Genomic DNA, 26,234 nt, shown 5'->3' with positions numbered 1-26,234 from the left:
ATCAAGCAGGTTACATTTTAGCTTACTCCTTGCATGTAAAGGGAAAACATGAAGAGTAATGGAGCTAGATAGACAGCAGCTGTATAAATCTAAATGTTTGCATGACTTCGTCTGATAGACTTCTAACCAAAGGTTCCCCAATCATAGAATATTCTCCAGGCCTCAGGCTTGATCAGGAACATCTTGAGCAGTACTCTGTGGCGGCTCCTTAACTATGGTGGATGGGTGTCGCCCTCTCCCTCCCCCATTCCCCCCACACCAACAGATGCAGAACTTGAAAAAAATTTATAGTAGCACAGGTTTCTCATTTTATTTGTCTTCAAAGGTCAGAGTTTTGGGGGCGGAATATGTGAAAGCATAGGAGGCGGTGTGGTGGCCACATGCTGCAAGAGTGCATGTGGGTTTGGCTAGCCATCTTAGGATGGCAAAAACGATTTCACACTGATATGTTTCCAACCATAGCTGCTTGTCGGGTTGTAGACGGCAGGCACAGACTCCCGGTTTTTCAGGGAGTACAAATCCAGCATACTCAGGCCAATCCAGGCACTTCTGTCACGCTGCTAGCAGCATGAGCTGCATCTGAATTGGCCGTTAGGGGGAGTCTGGAAGCCTCAGCCTGTGCTGCAGTGGAGCCAGATGAGCAGAAGAGCTGCAAATGTGTTTTTTTCTCCCTCATGTCAGTAGGTGGTGCTGTTTAGCTCCACATTGGTGTCCGGGTGCCCATATATGCACCACCCAAGCTCGCTGACATCCATTCCTTTGTTTCCACAGCAACAGCATGAATCCGAAGAACTACCTTGCTTTTTGTTTTTTTTACCAACTTGTTTTGAATTTTTGTTGACGTTTGAGGTTCATGCTCCATGTGGTTGGGGCATTTCCCCTGCTAAACCTTCGGGGTTAGAACTTAGCAGGGATTGCCGCAGGCGGATATGTGTCCGATCCCTGCTTAGTCTGTCTTTGGTGCCTGGATACAACCCCAAGGCCTGTGGCAAGTGTAAGTCGGTTCACCTGAAGGTGATTCGCAAGCGGATGAGGAAGCTCCTGGCGGCGTGGAAAAAGAAGACCTTGTACAATTCTTAGAGAAGATCTGCTCCAAGACCTCTTAGACTAAGTTGGGTAAGTCTAAGAAGCTCAAGAAAAATCAAGTGAAACCTTCTGCAGCTTCCGCCTCAAGTTCATCCTTCTGCATCCCACTGTCCTGCAGATCTAGTGTCAAGGCCCGTTCCAAGTCACTCTGAGTTTTCTTGCACTCGAGCGACTCCCGCCCAACTTAAGGAATTCTAGGCAATTTTTGGCCCACCAACTCCCTCGTGCATGTTTTGGGGCCAACACAGCTGAGCGGGGCCTCTGCTGGGTTACTGTCCACCTTAAAGTCCAGATGGGCCCGCTGGATACTCTCTAGTCTCAGGATTGATTGCATCATGGGTGCCTCCATGCACCCCGGCTGTAAGGAAGTGGCTCTGTATATACTGGACCAAAGTAAGGTACAGTGTGCAGAGTCCACAGTCCCCAGAGGTTTGGCAGCGGAAAAAGTTAGATATAACCTTACTCTCTAAAGTGGTAGCTTTGTCGAGCAGTAAGGCAGTATCAGAGGACAGTGTAAAGCATTTGTTGCACACACTCAGTCAGCAAAAGGTTTCACACACTCTGGAACTGAACTCCACGCCAATTATGTATCAAAATATATAGTTTTATTTTAAAACCAACAAGGTATCAAAATATACTTTTTCAGAATGAGTTACTTTAATAAATACTTTTCAAATAGGAAATAGACTTTTTGATTACAATAGTTACAGCTGTTGCAATAGGCAACACAATTTCAAACACAATGCAACATTGAGCTCAAGGGAAATTTCTAGATAAATGCAATTAGTTACTTTATAGGTTACTTTTCTGACCACTGGACTGGATCCTAGATTCAGTCCTGTGACATATCCTGTAAACAGTTAAGTAAAAGTTTACAGTAGTGATTTTTAAGGAATATTATTGTATTTGACAAGTTGAGACAAAAACCTTTTCACTTAGAATCACCAATGTTTTTCTATGGGAGGAAATTCACTTAGCAGGTAAGTAATGTTATTGTTACTTTTTCTTACCCTGTGTTGGATGATCCTGGATCCAGCACTGCTGTATCTCCTGTAAACAATTGAAGGAATGTGTTTGTCATACAGGCGATTTTTAAGGAATATTTGTAGTTTTTGAAAATCGACACTTAGAAACTTTTCTGGTGAAAACCAATCAATGGATTCCTATGGAAGGAAATTGAAGTTACTGGCAAGTACTGGTAAAATTACTTTTCAGGATCAGTGCTGGGCTAAAAGATGCAGCACTGGGTTCTCTCCTGATAGAAGGTGAGTAAATCTGAATTCATTTGGCTGATTTTAGATGAATATTTTAGTTTAGAAATGCCACACTTCGAAGAATTTCCAAGTGAAACCAGTCAGTGTTACCCTATGGAAGAAAAGTGAGTTATCGGCTTTAGGGTAAGTATTCCACTGGCCGAGTCAAGGTTCTGAGCATTGGCTCAGGGGTCTCCCAGGGTCAGGTAGGTACAGTTGGTACAGGGGCAGCTGGGTGCAGAGGTAGTTAGGCCCGTGTTATACTATGGGAGGCAGGGGGCCTTCGGTTGGTGGCTGCTGCCACGCGGCTGTGGGAGCTGGGCTCCTGGTCACCAGGGCAAATGGGGAAGTAGATTAGGACAAAGGTTGCACTGCCAGGGGCACTCGGGCGACTGGGTTCAGGGTGCTTTTAAGCCGTCTGGCATTCAATGTTATTCATTGGAGGACTTGGAAGATGAATAAAGGCTGCAGGCTGGGGGACGGAGGTTCTTCTGGAATGACCAACACTTTGAGGGGTAAGTTGGGATCTTAGAGGATAGGTAGGCACCCTGGAGTTGGGCACAGGGGGCCGTAGGGCGCCCAGTGCAGGAGTGTCTTTTGACATCGGGAAATGTTACCCTCTGCTGGTCGCGGTTGGAGGGGTCCCTGGTTGTGAAACTGCAGGCATCGTCTGGGTCGTCGAGGAGGGTCCTTGGGCACCGGATTTCAGGTCCCTATTGCCGGGGGGACGTCCACTCTAGCACCAGCCGGGCTTGACGGGTGCAGAGTGGGCTGGATTTTCTGTTCCTGGCTGGCACCAGGGGTGTTGCTTTTTGAGCAGAACCACTGTTCATGGGAGTCCCAGTCTTTTAGTTGAGCGAGGCAGGGAGGTTCTCCGGGGTTTTCAAGGTTGCTGTCTGCAGGAGACGCCGGGGTTTAGCAGGGGCAGGTTCAAGGATCAACAGGCAGGTTGGGCTGGGGCCAAGGCATCTGAGGAAGGAAGGTTCAGGGTGCCCCTAAATACTAAATTTCGGGGTGTTATAGGTAGGGTAAGGACAGGGACCAATGGGTCCCTGTCCTGGGATGAGTACACCCCCTATCCTACTCCTCTCCTGTGGGAGGGGGGCTGGAGCCCATCTCTGATTGGGTAGGGCTTCCCATCCTCAAGATGGACGGAGTCATGCTTCACTTCGCCTCTCCCACGAGCGGTAGGGTTGGCGAAGGCTGGCTCCCCCTATCCTCACCTGGGGTTTCCCACCTGTCTTCCTGCCAGAGTGGGGGTAAGAAGCGGTGGGGGGCAGTTTCTGAGTACAGCAAGTGGCCTGGAGAAGTTCACAAAGGCGGCATGCCTTTGAAGCTTCCCTGCCCATCCTGGGGTAGGAGACCTAGCACCTCGCCCAGGATGTGCATTGTTGCAAGCCCAGGAGAGCGGATGGCTCTCTACCCAGGGGTCCAGCAACATGTCTGCTGTGTGGCAGCCTAGGCAGCCTCTCAGACAAGACGTGGATTGTAGGTTAGGTTTCAGGGGGAATCTCTAAGATGCCCTCTGTAGTGCATTTTACATTACATCCCACACTGGCATGCCAGTGTGGGTTTAATGTCCTGAGAAGTTTGATATCAAACTTGTCAGTCTTCAGTGTAGCAATTATTGTGCGGTGGAGTTCGTAATGACAACCTCCCAATACCATATACTCTTAATGGCATCACTGCACATACAGTGCCCAGGAATAACCCTGGGTACTGTAGGCGCACAGGGCTCATGCACCTGTACCCACACCTTTGGCATAGGGCACCCAGCTAGAGGGGTGACTGGTGTATGCCTGGGCAGTGCGTTTGTGGGCATGGCACACAGGGATGTGTGCCAATTCGAATTATTGTTTATTCTGTACCAGGACACTCAGCCTGCAAGGGCAGTGTGTGTGTGTTAGGGTGCAGGGCCCCTAAGGGTGGCACAATAAGTGCTGCAGCCCTTAGGGGTCTTCTCTGGTCACAATGCCCTGGGCACCTAGGGTACCATTTACCAGGGGCTAACAAATGGCCAGAGATGCCAATTGGGTTTTAGTTTCAACACCGTTTTATGGAAGGAACACAGGCCCTGGGCACCTGATTGGCAGGAGGCCAGGGCACACTCAATCAAAGCACATCAGCAATACAGCAGGGCAGCTGAGCTCTCCAAACTGCAGCTGCTGGCTGTCCAGGTAAAGTCCAGTGTCTTGACTGAGGTGCTTCAAACTGAAGCGGGCTCATATGAGCCTCTGCTCCTGTTTTAAGAAGCCTTCACCAATGTGTTCCTAGGGGCCTGGGTGAAACTTTGCAGAGGGACTCCTGTCCCAGGAGACTCTGCAGGACAGTAAAGGCCCTCTCTAGCGAAGATTTATCCAAGCTCTTTTCCCTACCACATCAGTGGACAAGATGTCCAAGAGCCTGGACTCTTTTGGGAAGCGCATATTCCACCGGCCTTACCGTCAATGAACACTGCTTACCTCTTGGGCCTATATTCCCATGCTTTGTGGGTCTCAGTTGCCCAGCTGCTCCCACTGCTGCCTGAGAAAGGCCATGCCATCCTCAACTGAACTTCTGTGGACGGCAGGGATGTGTCGAATATAGTCATCCAGTGTGGACAAGACACTAGTGTCTCCATGGGTAGAGCCATGACTTCTACAGTGTCTGTGTTGCCACACCTGATTATGGTGTTCGAGGCATGTGGGCTGCTGAATTCATATCTGTGCATAGATCGCCGCCTAGTGTTGGGTCCGGATGATCGCACATTGTTGTCCTGGAAGAGTCTTCGAAGTATAACGAGATAGGTTGCTCCTCCCCTGGACGCTCAGAACGGCCTCGACGTCTAAGGTACCGTCGAAGAGACCTGCCGAAAGGCTCGAGGCCAAAATGGAGAGTATGCTCCAGAGGAAGAGAGCCTTCGAGGAAACAATGAAGAACTATACGATTCCCTCGAAGACCTACTCGACTCCCTCGAAGACCGCTGCGACCGCCGAAGAGGTAGAGGTGCAGGAGGACTTCAAAGCCGAGGAACCGCCGAAAACTCCAAACCCCGCAGATGAGGGAGAAGAGGAGGATTTCTACCGCTCGGAAGGAGATTACCTCCGCGAGAGCTACTACTCAGAATCCTCGGCGTCGCTAGAGTAAGAATGGCAGGATCTCGAGGCCGATAACCCCGAGGAACCTGTGGAGACATACCCTTCGAGGCCTTCGCCGCCAGACGACATCGGGGCTTACTATGAGGTCGTTAAGAAGGCTGCAGCAGTCTACAATGTGAAGTTGGAGGAGGAACAGACAAAAGCTGACTTCCTGCTAGAGACTTTGCTCCCTTCACAGACGAAAAGCAGCTTCCTGCCCATGCTGAAGAGCGTCACGGCCCAAGGGACTGAAGCCTTCAAGGAACCGGCCACATGCAGGTCAGTGACCCCGAGGACGGAGAAGAAATAAAAGTTCTCCTCCGAGGACCCCCCTTATATCCAGGGCACCGTGGCAGCTGACTCCATAATCGCGGCAACGGCCAGAAGAAGGGCCAACGTGCCAACCACATCTGGGCCACCACCTGATAAGGAAAGCAGGAGGATGGACCTCACTGGAAGAAAAATTGAAAGAAATGCCGCTATGCATTGGAGGATGGCAAACTCCAATGCACTCCTGAATAGACACCAATATCAGCACTGGGATGAGATGAGCCAGTTGCTGAAACACATGCCTGAGGAGTACAGGCAGAGGGCAGCCCACCTCGTGGAGGGGGGAAAGGACATAGCAAACGCATGCCTGAAGACAGCCCTAGATGGGGCAGAAACATCTAGCTGGCTGATGGCCATAGGCATCACTGAGAGAAGGCAAGCCTGGCTCAGAATATCAGGCTTCAAGGCAGAAGTGCAAAATAACATCCTGAACACCCCCTTCAACGGGGAGACGTTGTTCGGGGCATCAGTAGATGACAAACTGGCTCAGCTGAAGAAGGACAATGAGACAGCCAAATCGATGGGAGCCCTACAATTCAGGGGGATGCGGAGAGGCACCCCCACAAGGAGACCAAATGGTAGAGGGGGAAACCAGCAATCACATTCGCAACAGTCGCACCACCATGGTCAACAGAGTGACAACCAATGGCACCAGGGTCAACAGAGGCAGAATTGGAACTCCCAGAATAGGGGCCAGTCCTTTTGAGGGAGAGGAAACGGACGGGGCCAGAGACGGAGAGGTGGTGATCAACCCCCCCAAAAGTGACTCCGTGAAGGAGGCGCTCACCCACCCAAAGCCTCAGGGGGGAGAGCACCAACAGCTAAGGGGAGGCTCACACGGACACGGCTCAAGAGAACACACAACACCAGTAGGGGGAAGGTTGAGATTTTTTCTACACAAATGGAGAAAAATAACCACAGACAAGTGGATACTAAACATTATACAGCACGGATACTGCATAGAGTTGGAAAAATATCCACCAAGCAGAAAGCCAAAGAGAAGGGGTCACAAGGGCAAGGAACTGCAGTTGCTCCAAGAGGAATCTCAAGAACTGCTCCTCAAAGATGCCATAGAACAAGTCCCGCACAGAGAACGGAACAAGGGGGTGTACTCAAACTACTTCCTAGTACCGAAGGCGGACGAAAGCCTAAGACCCATCTTGGACCTACGCTTCCTGAACACCTACGTAAAAACTCCAAAGTTCAAGATGACTTCCCTGCAAGAGGTAATCCCACAAATAAGGCCCGGGGACTACTTGTCCACGATAGACCTAAAAGACGCATACCTGCACATCCCCATGAACAGGAAACACAAACACATGTTAAGATTCAAGGTGAACGAAGACCACTACCAGTTCACAACCCTGGCTTTCGGGCTCAAGTCAGCACCAAGGGTCTTTACCAAATGCCTCGCGACGGTGGCCGCACACCTACGAAGGGAGGGTATACACGTGTACCCCTACCTGGACGACTGGCTCGTGAAAGCAAGCTCTTACACGAGATGCAAAGCCCACGCAGAACAGGTCACAAGAACGCTCACGAACCTGGGCTTCTCCATCCACTGGAGGAAGTGCTCCATGGACCCAGAACAAGTGAAAATCTTCCTGGGAGCCCTGATCAACACGGTCGAATGCAGAGTGACACCCAGCGAGAAGAGAACACTCAGCCTGCTGAGGGAGAAACGTCACTACCAGAAGGGGCAAGTTCTGACAGTGAGGACGGTGAGCAAGATCTTGGGGATGATGGCGTCATGCATCCACCTGGTCCCCAATGTTCGGCTAAAGATGAGACCACTACAGGAGTGGCTGCAACAGCAATGGTCACAAGCAGAAGGAAGTTGGGAAGATCTAGTGGTTGTTACGCACAATGTGCAGGAGGAGATGAAATGGTGGACGAAGGAGAATATAACGATGGGGAAGCCTCTAACGCCACCGGACCCAACTGTGACCATCACCACAGACGCATCCCAGAAAGGATGGGGCGCACATATGAACAGGCTCAGAGTGAGGGGTCTGTGGAACCCAGGAGATGCGGTCAAGCACATCAACTACCTGGAACTGAAAACAGTGTTGCTGGCCCTCAAAGCCTTCCAAAAGCACCTTTACAACAAAAGGGTGATGATACAGACAGACAACACCACAACGATGTTTTACATCAACAAGCAAGGGGGAACTCAGTCATTCCCTCTGTCGAGCTTGGCTCAAGAAATATGGAGATGGGCGATCCCACTCAGGATAGACCTGCTTGCCATACACCTGCCAGGGAAGGACAATGTGGAAGCGGATTGGCTCAGCAGGCAAGCATCGGTGTCCCACGAATGGGAACTGAACAACCAAGAGACAGAGAACCTGTTCAGGAGGTGGGGCACACCAACAATAGACCTGTTTGCAACACGCCAGAATGCAAAATGCCAACACTTTGCATCGAGGGAACAGGAGCCAATGTCCCATGGGAATGCCCTATGGATAAGCTGGTCAAAGAAATTTGCCTACGCTTTTCCACCGATGCCACTGATCCCCAGAGTCCTGAACAAGTACAGGTCGAGCAACATGACTCTCATCCTGGTGGCTCCCCAATAGGCGAGGCAGACTTGGTACTCTCAGATTATGGAGATGTCGCAGGGCAGGGCACACAAGTTCCCAAAAAAAAGAGACCTTCTCTCCATGGAAGGGGGACAAGTTCTACACCCAGAACCAGAAAGCCTCTGCCTGTCAGCGTGGCTCCTGAGGACTTAGAGTTCGCACATCTAAAACTACCAGAGAGCACACTTCGGGTGCTGAGAGAAGCAAGGAGACCCAGCACGCGGAAGTGCTATGGGGAGAAATGGAAGAGGTTCACGCAGTGGTGCCATAGGAAAAGCCTGGAGAGAAAACTGACTAGAGAGTCTACAGTACTCAGATACCTCACGCACCTGATCAAAGCCAAACTAAGCTCGTCCTTGCTGAGGGTTCACCTGGCAGCGATTGTGGCATACACAAGAGGAGAAACAGGGAGAAGTTTCTTCACTTCCAGAGTGGTCAAAAGGTTCTTGGAAGGAGCGAAGAGAATAGCGCCACCCAAGAGGATGCCGCCGCCGGCATGGAACTTGAACGTGGTACTGACGGAACTCATGAAGCCACCATTTGAACCCATCCATAAAGCGTCACTACAAATGCTGACAATGAAGACTGCTTTCTAGTAGCAATAACATCGCTACGCAGAGTGAGCGAGCTACAAGCTTTGACGCTGCAAGAACCGTACATACAAATACACAGTGACAGGGTCGTGATGAGGACAGACCCGCATTTCATGCCCAAGGTAGTATCTAAATTCCACATGAACCAAAGTATCCAGATTCCTAGCTTCTTCCAGAAGCCCACGTCAAACACGGAGAGGGCGCTCCACACTCTGGATGCAAGGCGGGCAGTAATGCACTATATAAAAAGGACGAAAGAACACAGGAAGACAAAACAATTCTTTGTGTCCTTCGCAAGGAGTCTCCTGGGTAGACCAGTGACTAAGAACACCATAGCAAGATGGATTGCCAAAACAATACAGCTCTGCCACATGCAAGCTGGTGAAGAGCTCACGGAGGGGCCACAAGCCCACTCAACCAGAAAGAAAGGGGCAACGATCGCCTTCCTGGCAAACACGCCCATCCAAGACATATGCCTGGCGGCAACATGGGCTTCAGTGCACACTTTCACTAAACACTATTGCGTAGATGTGCAGATGAACAAGGAAGCACAAGTGGGCCAAAGAGTGCTTCAACATATCTTTAACAACCAACGCTCATCTTCCACCCAGCCGCCACATGAGTGACAAAACCGCTACGAAATCTATGCACAGCATAGTGAATCCAGAAAGATTCACGCTGCAAAACGAATAGTTTCTTACCTGTCGGTGTAGTTTTGCAGCTTGAAGATCTTTCTGGATTCACTAGCGAACCCACCCACCTCCGCCAGAAAGATGAGGCTGGAGAAGGTGGAAGGACATGGAGCAAGATAGGAACGTTTAACAAAGACATATATACGTGAAGAAGTTTACGTTGAAGGAAAGTTTAATACACATAGCCATGGATTCACCACAAAGGAGAAAAGAAAAAAGAATCCGAAGATGGCGCCCAAGGGTGGGAGCTTCCGCAGGAAGCGTGCCGACGTCACGAAGGTGCACCAAATGGTGGGACGTCGACGCCCACCTGGGCTACAAAAAAAGAGAAAAGAGAAAAAAGACCACGAATCCGGACCCAACCACCAGATCGCGGAATAATGCACAGCATAGTGAATCCAGAAAGATCTTCAAGCTGCAAAACTACACCGACAGGTAAGAAACTATTCGTTCTCACTGGACTTATGGGTCCTCCATTTGAACCATTACATAAGTGTGAGTTACAGTTCCTTACATGGAAAGTTGGTTTTTTAGTTGCTATTACCTCACTCAGAAGAGTAAGTGGCATCCAGGTACAAAAGGGGGTTGTGGTGGACAGAGCATCTGAACCAATCAAACACTCACTCCCAGTCAAAAGATCTGGGTTTGATCCATCACCGTTCTTTAGCCCACTCTGCCACCCCAGTTCAGACATGGCTATATGCAAATCAGTCTGACCCTGTGCCTCATGGGAACAGTCCAGCCCGAACTGCCAAGCCATGCCTTCCCTGGAGCGGAAAAAACAAGCTTCCGATGACCAGTTTCTGGCATTCCAGCCGTCTTCAGCCCGGCTTGCTTGAATCCAGTGGCAAAGTTAGCAAGGGACTCACGTCTGAGCATACCCTGCCACACTTATGGTGGCCGGGGGGGGGGGGGGGGGGGGGGGGGGGGAGTTTTTTGCAATTTTCACCCCAAGTGGGTGGGTATGCTCAGACGTGAGTCCCAGGCTCTCCACATCACTAGAGTCAAGCTATCCAGGCTGAAGAAGGCTGATAGCCAGAAACCGGTCCTTGGATGCGTGATTCCGGTCTAGGAAAGACATGGCTTGGTAGTTCGGCTGGACTGTTCCCATGAGGCACAGGGTCAAGGCTGATTTGCATATAGCCATTGTCTGACCTAGGGTGGTGTGGAGTGCAATAAAACGATGGATTTAGGCCCAGATCTTTGTACTGGGGTGAAAGTAAGACATTGTTCTGCATTCTGTACATCAAGTGTGTTTTTTGCATAAGTGGGATCCAGGCTCGAACAATTCAAGAACTATTTATACAACTCCATCACAACAAAGTGGTTCTTAAAACAAACCCGAAATTCCTTCCAAAAGTCATTTTACCGTTCCACCTCAACAAATCTATTGAGTTGCCAGTATTCTTTTCTCAAACACAAACAGTTGCGGAAAGAGCTCTACACACATTAGATGTAAAAAGAGCGCTCCTTTACTACATTGATAGGACAAAACCGTTTCGTAAAACAAAACAGTTTGTGTCCTTTTCTCCGCCGCACAAAGGTAATCCCATTTCAAAATCAGGCATTGCAAGGTGGATTGTTAAGTGCATTCAAATCTGTTACCAAAAAGCAAAACGCACTCTATCCATCTCCCCTAGGGCACATTCTACCCGTAGGGGCATCTATGGCATTCCTAGGAAATATACCCCTAGGTGATATCTGTAAAGCAGCTACATGGTCTACACCGCACACATTTACAAAACACTACTGTGTAGATGTGCAGGCAAAACAACAAGCTAGTTTGGGCCAGGCTGCACTCAAAACATTATTTCGAACTACTGCAACAGATACGGGTGGTCGCCGCTAAGGGAGAAAACTGCTGGCAATAGTGTGTGGTCTGAAACCCATATGCCTCAAACAGAAAATGCTACTTACCAGTATGCATCTGTTATTGGCATGTAGGGCTGCAGAGACACACACGCCCACCCGGCTACCTATATCTGTTCCAGTAATATCTTAATTAGATACACAAGACATGGACACCCTTCTCTGTACTCATACAACTCCATCATTTCCCCAATGGCGAAAACAATCTGAAGATGTAGTTGATGCCCATGCGCACTACGATCTACAGGAGGAGTCATCCAACAGACAAAGACTCTTCCAAGACGGCAACAAAGTGTAATCATCCGGGCCCACCACCAGATGATGATCTATGCAATAGTGTGTGGCTCTGCAGCTCTACATGCCAAGAACAGATGCATACTGGTAAGTAGCATTTTCCTTCCCTCCATAGGATAAGGACTGTTTTTCTATGAAAAGTTTCTAAGTTTGGAGTTGGAAAACCTAAAGAAATTCTTTAAAATTGTACTAACAAGAAGGATTTTACAGTATCCAGGTAAACTACACTGTAAGATAAGTAATCTCAAAAGTAACTTACCTGTAATTTTACTAAAAATCCTATACAAAGTATATGTACTGTATTCTGAAAAGCATTGCATTATCATAACACTACTGTAATCAAAGTACATTTAAAATTGCAAACCAAACTGTTACAACTGTACATTTACTGCAAAGTATTTATCACTTACCTGTGCCAGGCTTGCTTGGTTCTAGGAAATAAATTTATTTGTATTATTTATTTGGAGTTTTATATAGCGCGTAGTTACCCTCGGGCATCCCAGCGCTTGTAAAGGCAACAACCAACAAACCACAGAGCCACAAAGGACTACAAGAAATTTTTTATACTAAAACAATTGGTCTGAAGTTCAGTCTTTGAGTGTATGAATTTATTTGCTGACCGAGTGTGTACAACAAATGTTAAACAAATGTTTAAACACTGTCCTATGATAAAGCCTTACTACTTGACCACTCTACCCCAATAGCGAGTGAGGTGCCATCTACTTTACCTCTGCCTACCTTTTGGGTTCCACTAGAGACTGCACACTATACCTCACGTTGGTATAGAATATACAGAGCCAGCTTCCTACAAGGAGACACTCTTTTACACCGAGGCCAGAGATCCCAAACCTGTTGCTACTAGTAGAGTGGTAATGCCTCAAATGTACAAGGAGTTTCTACTAACTTTGGCCCATAACATCCCCCTAGCTGGGCATCTGGCCGAGACAAAAACTTGAAGGTTGGTAGCTCACTTCTACTGGCCAAATGTGTCCTAGAAAGCTAACACAGGAGTTGCAGAACTCTTCACTCACAAGCCAGTGGAAAAACAAGTATCAAACCAAAGGCCCACTTAATCCCACTATCAGTGGTTGAGTGTCCCTTTGAAAGGGCAGGGGGGAAAATTGTTGCCCCTCTGCCTCAAACATCTTCAGGCAACAGGTTTATTCTGGTGGTAGTGGATCATGCCACCAGGTATCCTGAGACTACTCCCCCTTAGGACTTCACTTCTCTCCAGTTGCCAGTGCCCTCTTTAGTAGTTTTGCTAGTTGGTTTCCCCAGGGAGGTGTTTTGAGATAGAGGTAGTAACTCTGTCTGCTTACCCGAAAGCAATATGGGCTGAGTGTGGAGTGACATAAAAATTCACCACCCAATATTATACACAAACAAATGGCCTTGTTGAGAGGTTTACCAAGACCATGGAAGGCATGATTTTTGGACTTACTGACAAACTCAGGATGGAATGTCCTATTGCAGGCCTGTGTTTTAACCTACAGAGAGGTGCCACAGAAATGAGTGGGCTTTAATCCCTTTGAGCTTCTGTTTGGCCATCCTGTTAAAAGTCCTCCAAGTCTGGTGAGTGAAAGCTGGTAGAAGCCCTGCCAAGAATCAAAACCGAACATGGACTGTGTACTTCATTTAAGGATGGATGAGTACCTGAAGAAAGCAAGCTGCAACCTTGGAGCAAGCAAGAGCTCCAGAAGCAATGTTTAACCAAAAGGCTGCAGTAGGTGATACAAACCAGTGCAGAACGTGTTTTTATTGGAGCCTGAGACACAGAGCCCTCCAGACAATTGGAGTGGACCTTATCATTGAAAGAAAAGAGGGGGACACCTACTTGGTGGACCTTGGTCCTTTCAGGAGCCTCCTACGGGTCACTTATGTGAATAGCCTTAAGCCTTTTCCTGACCAGTCTGATGTGACCATGCTCATTGTCACTGCTGAGGGTCAGGAAGTAGAGTGAACCACTCCCTGACCACCTCTCTAGCAACCCTAAAAATGGGTCCATTGAAGGAATTGTCTGGTCAGGCCCGCTCACTGCCCAGCAGTAAACTTAAATCAGGCAAGTCCTGGGGCAATATGCTGAGCTCTTCGCCCTAACCCCTGGTCTGGCAACCTGATGCACACATGATGTGGCCACTGGGGACAGCCTTACTGTCAAACAACATTTACACGCAGTCTGAACAAGTTAAGGAACGCATCAGAGCTGAAGTCAGTCTGCAAGATGCTGGAGCTAGGGGTGATTGAAGCATCTGGGAGTCCCGAGGCCATCCCAGTGTTCCTAGTTCCCAAACCTCATTCCAAGGAAGGTAAAAAAGAACTAAGATTGTGTGTGCACTACATGGGTCACAATGCAGTCACATAGACTGATGCTCAACCTATCCCAGGAGCTGATCAACTAATTGACAGGTTGGGTGCAGGCAGGTTTCTCAGTTCCTTTGACTTAAAATCAGGGTACTGGCAGATTGGTCTCCCCCAGGAGCCAAATAGAAACCAGCAATCTCCACCCCAGATGGGCATTACCAGTTTACTGTGGTCTACAGAAAGCCACTGCAGCCTTTCAGAGGCTGGTGAACAAAGTCCTGGCTGTGCTGGAGTCTTTTAGTGCAGTAGATTTTGCTAATATTGTGGTCTACAGCTCCACTTGGCATGATCGCCTGATCCCTCTCGGAAAGGTACTTAAGGCTCTTCAGAAAGCAGGACTCTTTATCAAGGCAAGCAAGTGCCATATAGGACAGAGATCAGTTGTGTACTTGGGCTACTTTGTAGGTGGAGGCCAAGTTCAACCCTTACAGGTCATGATTCATACTATTGTGGACTGAGAGGCTCCAACAACTCATGCTCCGGTCAGGACATTCCTTGGCTTGCCTGGGTTCTACAGGAGGTTTGTGAAGGGTATGGTAGTATTGTGGCACCTACCACAGAATGAATATCCAAAAAGAAACCAAAATAAAAGTAAACTGGACAGTGAGCTGTCAAAAGCCTGATACTCTGAAGGAAGCCACTCTAAATCCTCCAGATTATTTAAAGCAGTTAATTGTGTAGAGTGATGCTTCTGAGCATAGGATAGGAGCAGTCGTATCCTAAACCAGCGATGACGAGGACCAGCCTGTTGCTTTTGATTCCTCTCCAGAAAACAGCATTGGAGTGCCATAGAGGTAAGCCTTCATTGTGGTTTGGTCCCAGACGAAGCTGACACCATACCTGTTTGGTTCTTACTCCCTTATTCAAACCAACCACAGACCTCTCAAATGGCTCATGCAAATGAAAGGGGGCAACCCCAAACTGCTGAGCTGGTCCATCTCCCTACAGGGAATGGACTTTACAGCGTAACACAGACCGTGGGCTGAACGTAAAAATGCAGATGGCTTTTCCAAGTTCTTCCACTTGGACAATGAGGACTTTTAGGAAGTGTAAGTTTCATTCTCTTGCCTCTTTTTGACAGTCACCTCACGTTTTGCTCACTGGTACTGATGATGATAGGTGGTGCACTGGGTCCCTGCTACCAGGCCCCAGTGGCAGTGTTATTTCCCTAAAAATAAGGCAAATGCTTAATTGTTACCCAATTGTCAAGGACTTTAGCACCCTTGTCAGTCGCTGGTAAATGGCACTCCTTGTACCCAGGACATGCGTACTAAAGAGGGTCCTTAAGTGCTGCAGCACGTATTACGCCACCCTAAGGGACCCCACACACAGACTGCCACTGCAAGATCCATAAAATGGTGCAAGCCATTCCGAAAACACAACCTTCCCCATTCCCTGTTTGCAATGCCCAAGTACACTGCATGTACTGTATGTAAGTCACCTCTATAGCAGGCCTTAGAACCCTCAGGAAGGGTGCCTTACATTACTTGTGAGGGCACATCTGCTTGAGCAGATATGCACCTGTGATGTCTAGCCCCATTGCTAGACATTAGCAGTGATCTGGAAGCCCATTTTAAATGTATGTGCTGGTCTTTACTAGTTACCCTGTTACATAATGGGATGAAAATACTGAGGTTTGGTATCAAACATCTTGTCTTAATAAATCCGTACTAATGCCAGCATTGGGTTTATGAAGGCATGCACCTAGAGGGCCCCTGTATCCCTCCTAGTCCCTTGGTGTGTTGGCTAATTGGTATCGTCCAGCCTGGTACACATGAGTTCTTAGCGCCTGCAGGTGAGAGTCCCCACTCTCAGATGAGAGGAATAATTCCTGCTCGACGGAAGGTGATCACACCTCCAGCAGGATGGCTAGTGAATTTAGCATATACGGGCCAGAAGCTTCCAATCCTCTGCCGCCTTTGATATGCGACCATGGCTTCCCTCCCCCAGATCTGTGGAACTCTAACCTCTGCTGCCCATTTGGCACCAGAGCAAGCGGCAAATGAGCTATTCAGGCGGCAATTTTGACTTACCAGTATAGTTACCCCTAAGGTGGGCTACCTTACGTGACAGCCAGAGAAGGGTTTCACCATCTTGAAAATAAAGAATCTTGGTCAGAGTTCTGTCCACTCGCTTCAGGAAGTGGTGATATAGTGGGGTGTAGTTACCCTAGAGGTAAGGATCCTACTGGTTACTACATATACCCCCTCCCCGCCTCTTCCCCTCCCTTTCCTCCCCCCCCCCCCCCCCACCCAAAAAAAAGCCCCCTACATTGAGTATTTAAGGGTCCCTCCGATTCCAGGTCCTCAGATTAGACTTCCTGGGAACTTAAGACGACCAAGAGACGGCACCGTGAAACTTAAGAACATGCACTGAAATTGGCGCCAAACCCTGCCTGCTCCTTGACGATTGCAAAGACCAGACTCGTCCTGCAGCTGTCCATCATCCCCAACACTTAGGAATGCCCAGCACTTCGGCAACCAGCAAACATCTCCCTTGGGGTGGAGGAGCCATTCCCCTGCATCTGGCCAGTTTACAGGGTTGCAGGCCATCTGGCCTACAGAGGGACATTGCATCAGGCAGTAGCCTTCGTGGCTGTAAGATGTCAGCCCCAACTCTTTGCTGAGTTTCGAGAAGCTAGACCTTCCAGGAGCTCTACTGCACCAATACTCTGATTACCCTCCTAGACACCACAACCTTAGAAGCTTTTCTGCCGTTGAGGGATTTTAGGACAAGACTAGATCCACATCCAAAGTGGGCTTGCTGTTTTATTTTCCTTCGTTCTGCAGAACTGAATGACAACCGTATGAGCCTCAAACTCCAGTGGCCAGCCAGCCAAGACTATCTGCACCCAAGCTGCACAGCCCCAGCCGCAACTTCTTACTTCATCCCCTTGGCCTATTGGTCCTCACGACCTAAACCCACCCTCTGGCTTCACCTGGACTTGTCCCCAAGTCCTTCCTTGCAGCCTTTGTTTCAAGTCCCTATTGACTTCTGTGTGGCACTCAAGGCTACCATCCCGACTTGTACCTGTGCACCCAGACACCCCAGGATTGGTCCAAAAGGGCACCCCCGAGTTCTGACTGGAAGTATCTGTTTGCTGTGTATGTTTTTCCTCCCATTGGTAAACATTACCGCGTTAGAGGCTCATACCTCAAAAACAGTAATTTGAGCATTTTTACTGTTTTCTTGTAAAATCAATCTTTCCAAAAGTACTTCAAAGTATTCTCAAGATCTTGATGTCTAAATCAAATAAAAATCTACCGTTCCGAGGCATGTGTGCTGTGGATACACATGCTTTGCATAATTCTGCCATCTGGTGTTGGGCTCGGATGATAAGTTGTGTTCGAGGCATGTGGGCTGCTGAATTCATATCTGTGCATAGATCGCCGCCTAGTGTTGGGTCCAGATGATTGCACATTGTTGTCCTGGAAGAGTCTTCGAAGTATCACGAGATAGGTGGCTCCTCCCTTGGACTACAGTGCGCATGGGCATCCTCTCCATGCTCAGATAGTTTTTATCCGCCATTGGGTTCGGATGCAATTCCAAGCACTCCAAGTTCGGAAAACTTTTCAAAAGGCCTTGGGTCTTGTCGGTATTGTTTGCGATCTGTAACTTTAATTGTACTCTGGTCGTCGAATCGGGCTGCTAGGCCTTCTCGACGCCACGTGGACCGACGGTCGATGGAACGAAGTCCATTCAAGTACTGCCTGCAGTGCAACTCGAAGTTCCCGCACACCGATAAACATCCAGTGTGCAACAAATGCTTGTCTCCAGATCACAATGAGGACAGCTGCCTAGCTTGTGCCCAGTTCCAATCAAAAAAGACTATTCGGAATCGACAGGCGCAAAGGCAAGAAATGCAGAGGTCGGCACCGGAGCCCAATAATATCTTCGACTAAGAAGAACTGCTTGACGCCCAAGACTCTGATCAAGAGGAAGAAAATTCTCAGAGCCCGACTCCGACTATTACATCGATGACGAAATCGTCGAGGTCGAAGTATACAACCAAGATATCGTAGCTGTCGAAGACTACTCCGATGGCGACGAGGGGCGAACCGTGAGTACACCGCCCCATATAGACACTACCCCATTATCAGAGACTCAGGTCGAGGCATCGCCAGCAGGCCTTAGCCAAGACCAATATACTGGTTCTACAGCCCCGCCATACCGCCCGGCTAAGAACATACAAAAAGAGCCATCTGAGACACGTTTTCCAAGGCCAAGCCCATCGAAACCGAAACTTATCGACACGACAGTCTTCGGACCGAACGTCGTCGAACCAATGGTGTTAAAGCCAAAGGGCGCCCACCCGAGGGCTACTGCTACATCAACACCTTCAAAAACAAAGGCCGTCGAATCGACCTCAAAGCCAAAGGCCGTCGACTCTAGCACATCAGGTTCGACGGTTGCGAAAGGAAAAAAGGGCCTCGACAAACACAAAGCGGTCATCGAACAGAAACCAAAACTACACCACACCAAATCGGTCGATCCAAAGACTACCGATCTGAAAAGGGGCGTTGAGCCAAAACAAACTCCAGACGCAACTCTAAAACCTAAACAGGTTACCAAACACACAAAATGCTCGGTCCAAAAACAGTGGTAAAGCCAGTAAAAGACGTCGGCCCGACAACACCTGTTGGCAAACCTAAAAAACCAATACAAGCACCGAAAGCGGTCGAACTGAAGAAGGGTATCTGACCGAAAAAGGACAAACCCAAAACTACGGAGCCAAAACAGAAAACTGTGTAAGAGGAGATCATCCATCCAGACCCATCCACAGAGAATCAGTCAAAACTATTCATTGACCCAAATACTGGGAAGGTGACTGTTTATACAAGGAAGAAAAGACCAGTGCCAAGTGAAGCCTTGTCAAAAATTCCCCTGAAAAAGAAAAGAGACTGTGCTACCTCTCCTATTCTTTTCCAACCTATCTCTCCAGCTATGCCTGCTACTCGATACACGCCATACTCTCCTGCACGCTCTGACTACAACCTACATGAGGGTCAGGATCAAGAGGGGGGTTTTAGAGATGGACAAAACCCATATGCAGATCCCAATACACAACCATGGGGGGATGGAGGGGAGCCAGACAATGAAGGGGCTCTACCCATTACAGACCCTACTGTATACCCAGCTAAGCCATCACCCACAGAAGACACAGTGGCTTTTAACTCATTAATAGACAGAGCTGCAGCCTACCATAATGTAGACATGCATTCTGATGCTATAAAAGAGGACTTTCTATTTGACACACTGGCTACATCAGAAAGAAGTGTCAAAACACTCCCCATGTTAAAGGGTGTCCTAAAGCACGCAAGTGACCTTTTCAAAGACACCGCTAGGGCACGTGTCATCAACCCTAGAATAGAAAAAAAGTACAGGGCCGCATCAGTAGACCCTACATACATCAAGGGAACACTGCCTTTAGATTAATTGGTGGTATCTAATGCGCGAAAGCGTGCAAATTCACAAACTGGCGAAGCTCCTCCTCCAGACAATGAGTCAAAGATCTTAGAGGCATCAGGCTAAAGAGTAGCAGCTTAAGCAGCAAACTCATGGAGAATAGCCAATACACAGGCCAGGTATGACAGGGCACTATGACATTCTAGAAGGACTTCTCCAACATTTACCCAAGCCTTACAAAGAGCAGGCAGATGAACTTATACAGGAGGGAAAGCTCATCACCAATGCCTCGATTAAGTGTGCTCTAGACGCGGCAGATACAGCTGCCAGATCCATTAACACAAGCGTGCTGCTTAGAAGGCACGCATGGCTGCGCATTTCTGGATTCAAAAACCAAGTACAGGCCACAATTCTTAACCAGCCTATAAATCCAGACTTTTTATTTGGTCCAGCAGTTGACTCAATTCTGGACAAAATGAAAAAGGACAACGAAACAGCTAAGTCCATGGGAGCCCTTCGGTCACAGCAACACAGAGGCTCCTTTCGTCGCTCCAGTTAGCGGGATGGCGCGAGGTAACACATCGCAGCAATCCTCCACTTATAAAACGAACACGCCATCCACATACTATAAGAACACTAACCGAGGTGGATACAGAGGAAATAACACCAAGGGCAGAGGTTGTGGAGGCAATGCCAATAGATCCTCCACTAACACCAAACAGTGACTACTTACCACTACCCCCAGACCATATAGCACTGGTCAGGGGAAGACTACAACAATTCCTGCCAGTCTGGTTAAACATCACTACAGACAAGTGGGGTAAGGCAAATTATCCAACATGGCTATTGCCTAGAACTCAAGTCAACACCACCCAACATACCACCCGTGCACCGTCCAATGTCGCAGGAACACATAACATTACTGTAGCAAGAGGTCATCAGTATGCTACAAAAGGGGGCCATAGAACCAGTCCCACCACAACATCAAGGGACAGGAGTATATTCACTATACTTCCTCATTCCAAAGAAGGAATGTTCGCTAAGACCAATATTAGATCTCAGGCCCCTCAACATGTACATTCTGTCAGAGCATTTTCATATGCTCACTCTACAACAAGTCTTACCGCTTCTTCAACAGGGAGACTTCCTAGCAACTCTAGACCTCAAGGACGCATACTTTCATATACCAATACACCCTGCTCACAGAAAGTATCTAAGGTTTACAATTCAAGTTCAGCACTACCAGTTCAAAGTCCTACCATTCGGTGTAAGAGCTCCATGGGTATTCACCAAATGCCTGGTGTAGGAAGGTAGATACCTGACTATGGTTACCCCCGACTTTTTGCCTGGTGTTTTGCTGGTTTTCCGACTTAGTTGACCTGGGACCCTGCCAATCAGGACCCCAGGCCTACTGCTCTCTCTCTAAAATGGATTCCATGTACCTTAGGTACATTTCCAATTGGTACTGGGCCACCTTATCAGACCCTGTAACTCGGGGCATAGGTGTACCCAGGGCCTACCAGGGGCTGAAGCATGTATTATGCCACCCCTGGATGGCCATCTAAATCTGACACAACTGGCTGCACGACAGCTGGGGCAAGGTGGCGTACTCGCCCTTTGCTTTAGATATAGTATACCTATATCTAACCCTCAAATGGACACCCGAATTCCTATCAGTCACTCCTATGGCAGGCCTTGACAATCCTGAAGGCAGAGTGCGTGGAATCGTGTGAATTGGGCTCTGGCATGAGCCGAGCCCGGTTGCAGCTTGCGGAACCAAGACCCAATGGCTGTTCCATGATAACGCGTACCACATATCGCTAACTTCGGTATCACGTTATCAAGACATGTCGAGTAAGGTGTCATACGAATCGGGATACTGACCCCTCACCAATGCTGGCGATGGGGTTAGCATTCCACCCTTCTAGAGGGACACGACATGTACGTAACTGTGAACCCTGGTTAAAGTTAACTGAAGCCTCAGCTCCACAAAATGGATGCTGCCACCACAGACACGAGTCTGACCTCCTGCTGCTGGGAGTCCTATCAGCGAGGAGAGCTTGGACAAAGGGTTTCCTGTCCGGGGCGGTGTTCGCACCATCCCAGACAGGGTTTTGTGTATCCTGGGTAGGCAGGGCTTTGCAGGAAGGTGACTGCGGAGTGGCACCCCAGTGCTCACTACGCATCTGCCGGCTAGAACCAGTTCCAGGGGCGCCCCAGCCCCTGACCTGGGGAAAGTCCGGCATGGGAGAGGGGTGTAACCACCCCCCTTCCTGGTCCCACCCCTAGGGCAGGACCTAGTCACGTACCCACCCCTTTCTTTAGGATAAAGGCAGGAGCGGGGACCCTTCCAAATTAGATCATCTTTGAATCAAGAATACTTTCTACGAAAGGAACTCTCGACTCTTCTCAAGATTTCTCCCTTGTGGCTAAGGAGTAGTCACCCTGCATCCGCAGGCACCATCTAAGAATTCTGCGGTTTGCTGCAAGTCCTTCCTCAGGAATCCGACTGCCCAGCTCGACGAGAACCGGCTTCCCTGGCACCTCTGACCTCTACCCACATCGTCAGCTCAGCTGAGATCTGTGGGTGCGACGAGACCTCGAGGGACCGGCCATCTTCAAAACCTGCACGCTTTCTTAAACCAGCACGACCGCCGAGGGATCCTCTGGTGAGTGCTTTGGGGTCCGAGAAGCCCCGACCCTGAGCAGCTCCAGCACCGAAGTGCAGCCTCCCAGCATCTCCACGATCTGCGTGGGGCCCTTCTGCTCTTGCCGCTCAAACCGTTGTCTGGTTACTAGCCGCTGGCTTGTGACCTTCTTGACGACATCCGACAACCAACGCTGCTGGTCTGGTTGCTCCAGACTGGCCTTTGCTCCCTTCTGAGAGAGGAGCACCCCGGACCCTCCTGGTCCACTCAAGACGCCATTTTAGGTCCACCACGTGGCCCTGAATTTGCCAAGGCTTGTTGCCCCAATCCTGGGCCCAGCGACGCCGACAGCATCAACCTTCGTGGGACAGCTCGCACCTCCATCCTGGTCGCCGACAACGCCTCCTGGTCCGTGAGACTGCAGAGCCTAGCGTCGCCCACTCACCTAGTCGAGGTGACGATCATCCGGTGCCCTCCTGGTACCCTCTGACTACTGGCTAGTAGTACGAACTTGGTCCCCTCTGCTTTCAGGTGTCATCCATCTCTGATCCAGGCTTGGATCTCTACGAACTATCGCCACTGGTCGCCGGCCAGCAACTCCTTCCTTCCGGCTCCTGGCTCGTCAGCGAAGACTCCCGACGTCTGTAAAGACTTGTGCAGCCGCAGCCCTTGGGCTAGGTAACTTCGGCATTTCGGTACCCGCATAGCCTCCTTATTTAAGGGTCCCGAGTCCCTATCTCTTCCGACTTGCCTTATCGGGTCCGCCCGAGACCACTAAACTTTCCGTGCCCTCGGGCACTTGTATTGATTGTGCACTTGAAGTATTTTCCTAAGAGTTTCATTGTGTGCTTAGTACCCTGTCCTCATAAAGAGTACAGGGCTGTTGTGATTCTAATAAATACACTGTTTATTTTCATAACACTTGTGTAGTTTCCTTTCACTTGGTGTTCAAGGGGTATGTGATGGTATAACAGCTGGCTTAACACGCCCTCTAGAGTTTAGCCCGAAGACTGCTCGTATCCACGCTACTAGGATAGCTGGTCTAAGGTTGACTTACAACCAATCACCATAAGGGTCGTTTGGACCGATGCATAGTGATCACTAGAATAGTGAGCACTGCATATCGGGCCAACTTCTCACACCTGGCAACAGTGGCGGCACATCTAAGAAGACCACACCTTCATGTCTACCCCTATCTGGACGATTGGCTAGTACACGCGCCATCAGCCCAGCAATGTGCCAACCACATGTCAAAAACCATTCATCTCCTGCACAGCCTGGGATTTTCGCTAAACATCCCAAAATCCCACTTGAAACCCTCACACGTACAACAGTACCTGGGAGCAACAATAAATACACCAGCAGCAAAGCATACCCCAACGCAGCACGAATAAACGGAATGCAAACCTTAATCCAAAGGTTCAGACCCCAACACTCATTGCCAGCCAGAGTGTTTATGCAACTCATAGGCATGATGGCCTCATGCATATTCATAGTCCCCCATGCCAGGTTGCACATGCGTCCGCTTCAAGAGTGTCTAGCAAGACAGTGGAACCAGGCTCAAGGGCAATTAAAAGACCTAGTGTTGGTGACCAGTCAAGCATACAACTCTCTGCATTGGTGGAATCCACAAAACCTTTGCAAAGGACGACTGTTCCAAGAGCCTGTCCCACAAATAGTGATGACAGCGGACGCATCCCTGCAAGGCTGGGGAGCTCACGTCCTGCATTACACAGTTCAGGGACTATGGACTAGGCAACAGAAAAAAATGCACATCAACCTTCTGGAGTTGATGGCAATCTTCCTAGCACTCAAAGCATTCAAAAAACACGTATGCAACAAGACCGTGTTGATCCGGACGGACATGACGGCGATGTACTATATCCAGAAACAAGGAGGGACACACTCCCCACAGCTGTCGCATCTAGCTCAAAGCATGTGGAAATGAGCCATTCAAAGGAACATGTTTCTCTTGGCGGAACACCTCCCAGGCAAAGACAATCAGATGGCCGACCTGCTCAGCAGGCACAGTCAACAGATGCACGAATGGGAGATTCACCCCAATGTGCTCCAACCATTCTTCCGGAAATGGGGGCAACCGGAAATAGATCTGTTTGCCACAAGCGAAAACGCAAAATGCCAACACTTTGCCGCCAGGTTCCCACATCCGCAGTCGCAGGGCAATGCGATATGAATGAACTGGTCAGGCAAATTTGCGTACGCTTTTCCCCCATCTCCACTAATACCGCTAGTGGCACGCAAAATGCGACAACATTCACTAACGCTTATCCTAGTTGCTCCCACGTGGTCGAGACAACCGTGGTACACAATGTTCCTAGAACTGTCAGTGGTGCCTCATCAGAGACTGCGATTAACACCCACTCTTCTGACTCAGAACCGTGGCGAAATCCAACATCCAGACCCGCAACAGCTGAACCTAGCGATCTGGCTCCTGAGATCCTAGAGTTTGGATACCTGAACTTGCCTCCAGACTGCATGAATATTATCAAGGAGGCAAGAAGACCCACTACCAGGGCATGCTATGCAGCAAAGTGGAAGCGATTCGTCATTTACCGCAAAAACGACATAAACCCATTAGACTCTTCCACACAAAACATTATTTGATATCTTTTGCACCTACAATGTTGCAACTTAGTATACTCCTCCATCAGGATAAATCTAGCTGCGTTAGCAGCATATCTCCAAAACAGGCAACACCTTTCACTATTCAGAGTGCCAGCAATTAAGGCATTCATGGAGGGACTTAAGAGTTATTCCCCCAAGACACCCACCTTCACCAGTCTGGAATCTAAACATTGTTTTAACCAGACTTATGGGACCACCTTTAGAACCACTACACTCATGCGAACTACAATTTCTTACTTGGAAGGTGGCTTTCCTTATTGCCATTACTTCACTTAGAAGAGTTAGTGAGCTGCAAGCCCTAACTATTCAGGAGCCATTCATTCAAGTACATGCAAATAGGGTAGTTCTCAGAACCAACCCAAAATTCATGCCAAAAGTGGTATCCCAGTTCCATATAAATCAAACAATAGACCTGCCGGTGTTCTTTCAAACCCCACAGACTGTTGCTGAAAGGGCTTTGCATACTCTAGACGTCAAAAGAGCTCTATTATATTACATAGATAGAACTAAAGCATTCCGGAAAACAAAACCGTTGTTTGTTGCTTTCTCACCACAACACAAAGGCAACCCTATTTCTAAATCGGGGATAGCCAGATGGATTGTTAAGTGTATTCAGATATGTTACTTAAAGGCAAAACGCACCTTAACAGTTCCCCCTAGGGCACCTTCCACATGCAAACTAGGGGCATCCATGGTTTTCCTGGGAAATATTCCTTTACACGAAATTTGTAGAGCAGCCACATAGACAACAATACATACATTTACAAAACACTACTGTGTAGATGTACATTCCAAACAGCAAGCTGCTGTAGGACAGGCTGTTCTCAAAACTCTTTTTCAGACTGCTGCAGCTGGCACAGGCAGCCACTGCTAGGGGAGGTACTGCTATACATTCTATGCACAGATATGAATTCAGCAGCCCACATGCCTCGAACGGAATATGCTACTTACCAGTATGCATCTGTTCTTGGCATGTAGAGCTGCTGACATTCATATCGTTGCTGCTCACATGCCGCCACTGCACGCAAGCCATGGCGTGCACCAAAAGGATGACTCTGAACCCTTCACTCCGGCTTTGCTCCAGCAGAGGCGCCTCTATCCCTTCCATCTGAGACCAAAACATCTCACTCTTAGGTCTCAGCATCGAAAAAAACTTTCGGAACCGAAACTTCCTCCAGGATTGTTTTCTCTTTGAAACTACATCTAATACACAAAGAGGAGCACAATACTTACCGCTTCTTAAAGGTATGACATTTCATGTGGATGAGATTTTCAAACAATCAGTCAAAGCATGAATAATTACTCACACTGATATAAAAAAATAGAAAAAAAACCTTCAGACCCCATTTTTATTGGTC

General features: G+C 48.7%; 1 protein-coding gene across 3 annotated transcripts in view; it reads left to right on the top strand.

Moving 5' to 3' along the window:
• Positions 1-26,234, top strand: part of LARP1 (La ribonucleoprotein 1, translational regulator) — a 773,488-nt gene that overhangs the window by 670,956 nt on the left and 76,298 nt on the right. The gene's annotated exons all lie outside the window — the stretch shown is intronic.

Source organism: Lissotriton vulgaris, chromosome 7, assembly GCF_964263255.1.
Source record: "Lissotriton vulgaris chromosome 7, aLisVul1.2, whole genome shotgun sequence".
Taxonomy (NCBI): Eukaryota; Metazoa; Chordata; class Amphibia; order Caudata; family Salamandridae; genus Lissotriton; species Lissotriton vulgaris.
The sequence above is the reverse complement of the archived record's forward strand: the minus strand, read 5'-3'. Positions and strand labels throughout refer to the sequence as shown.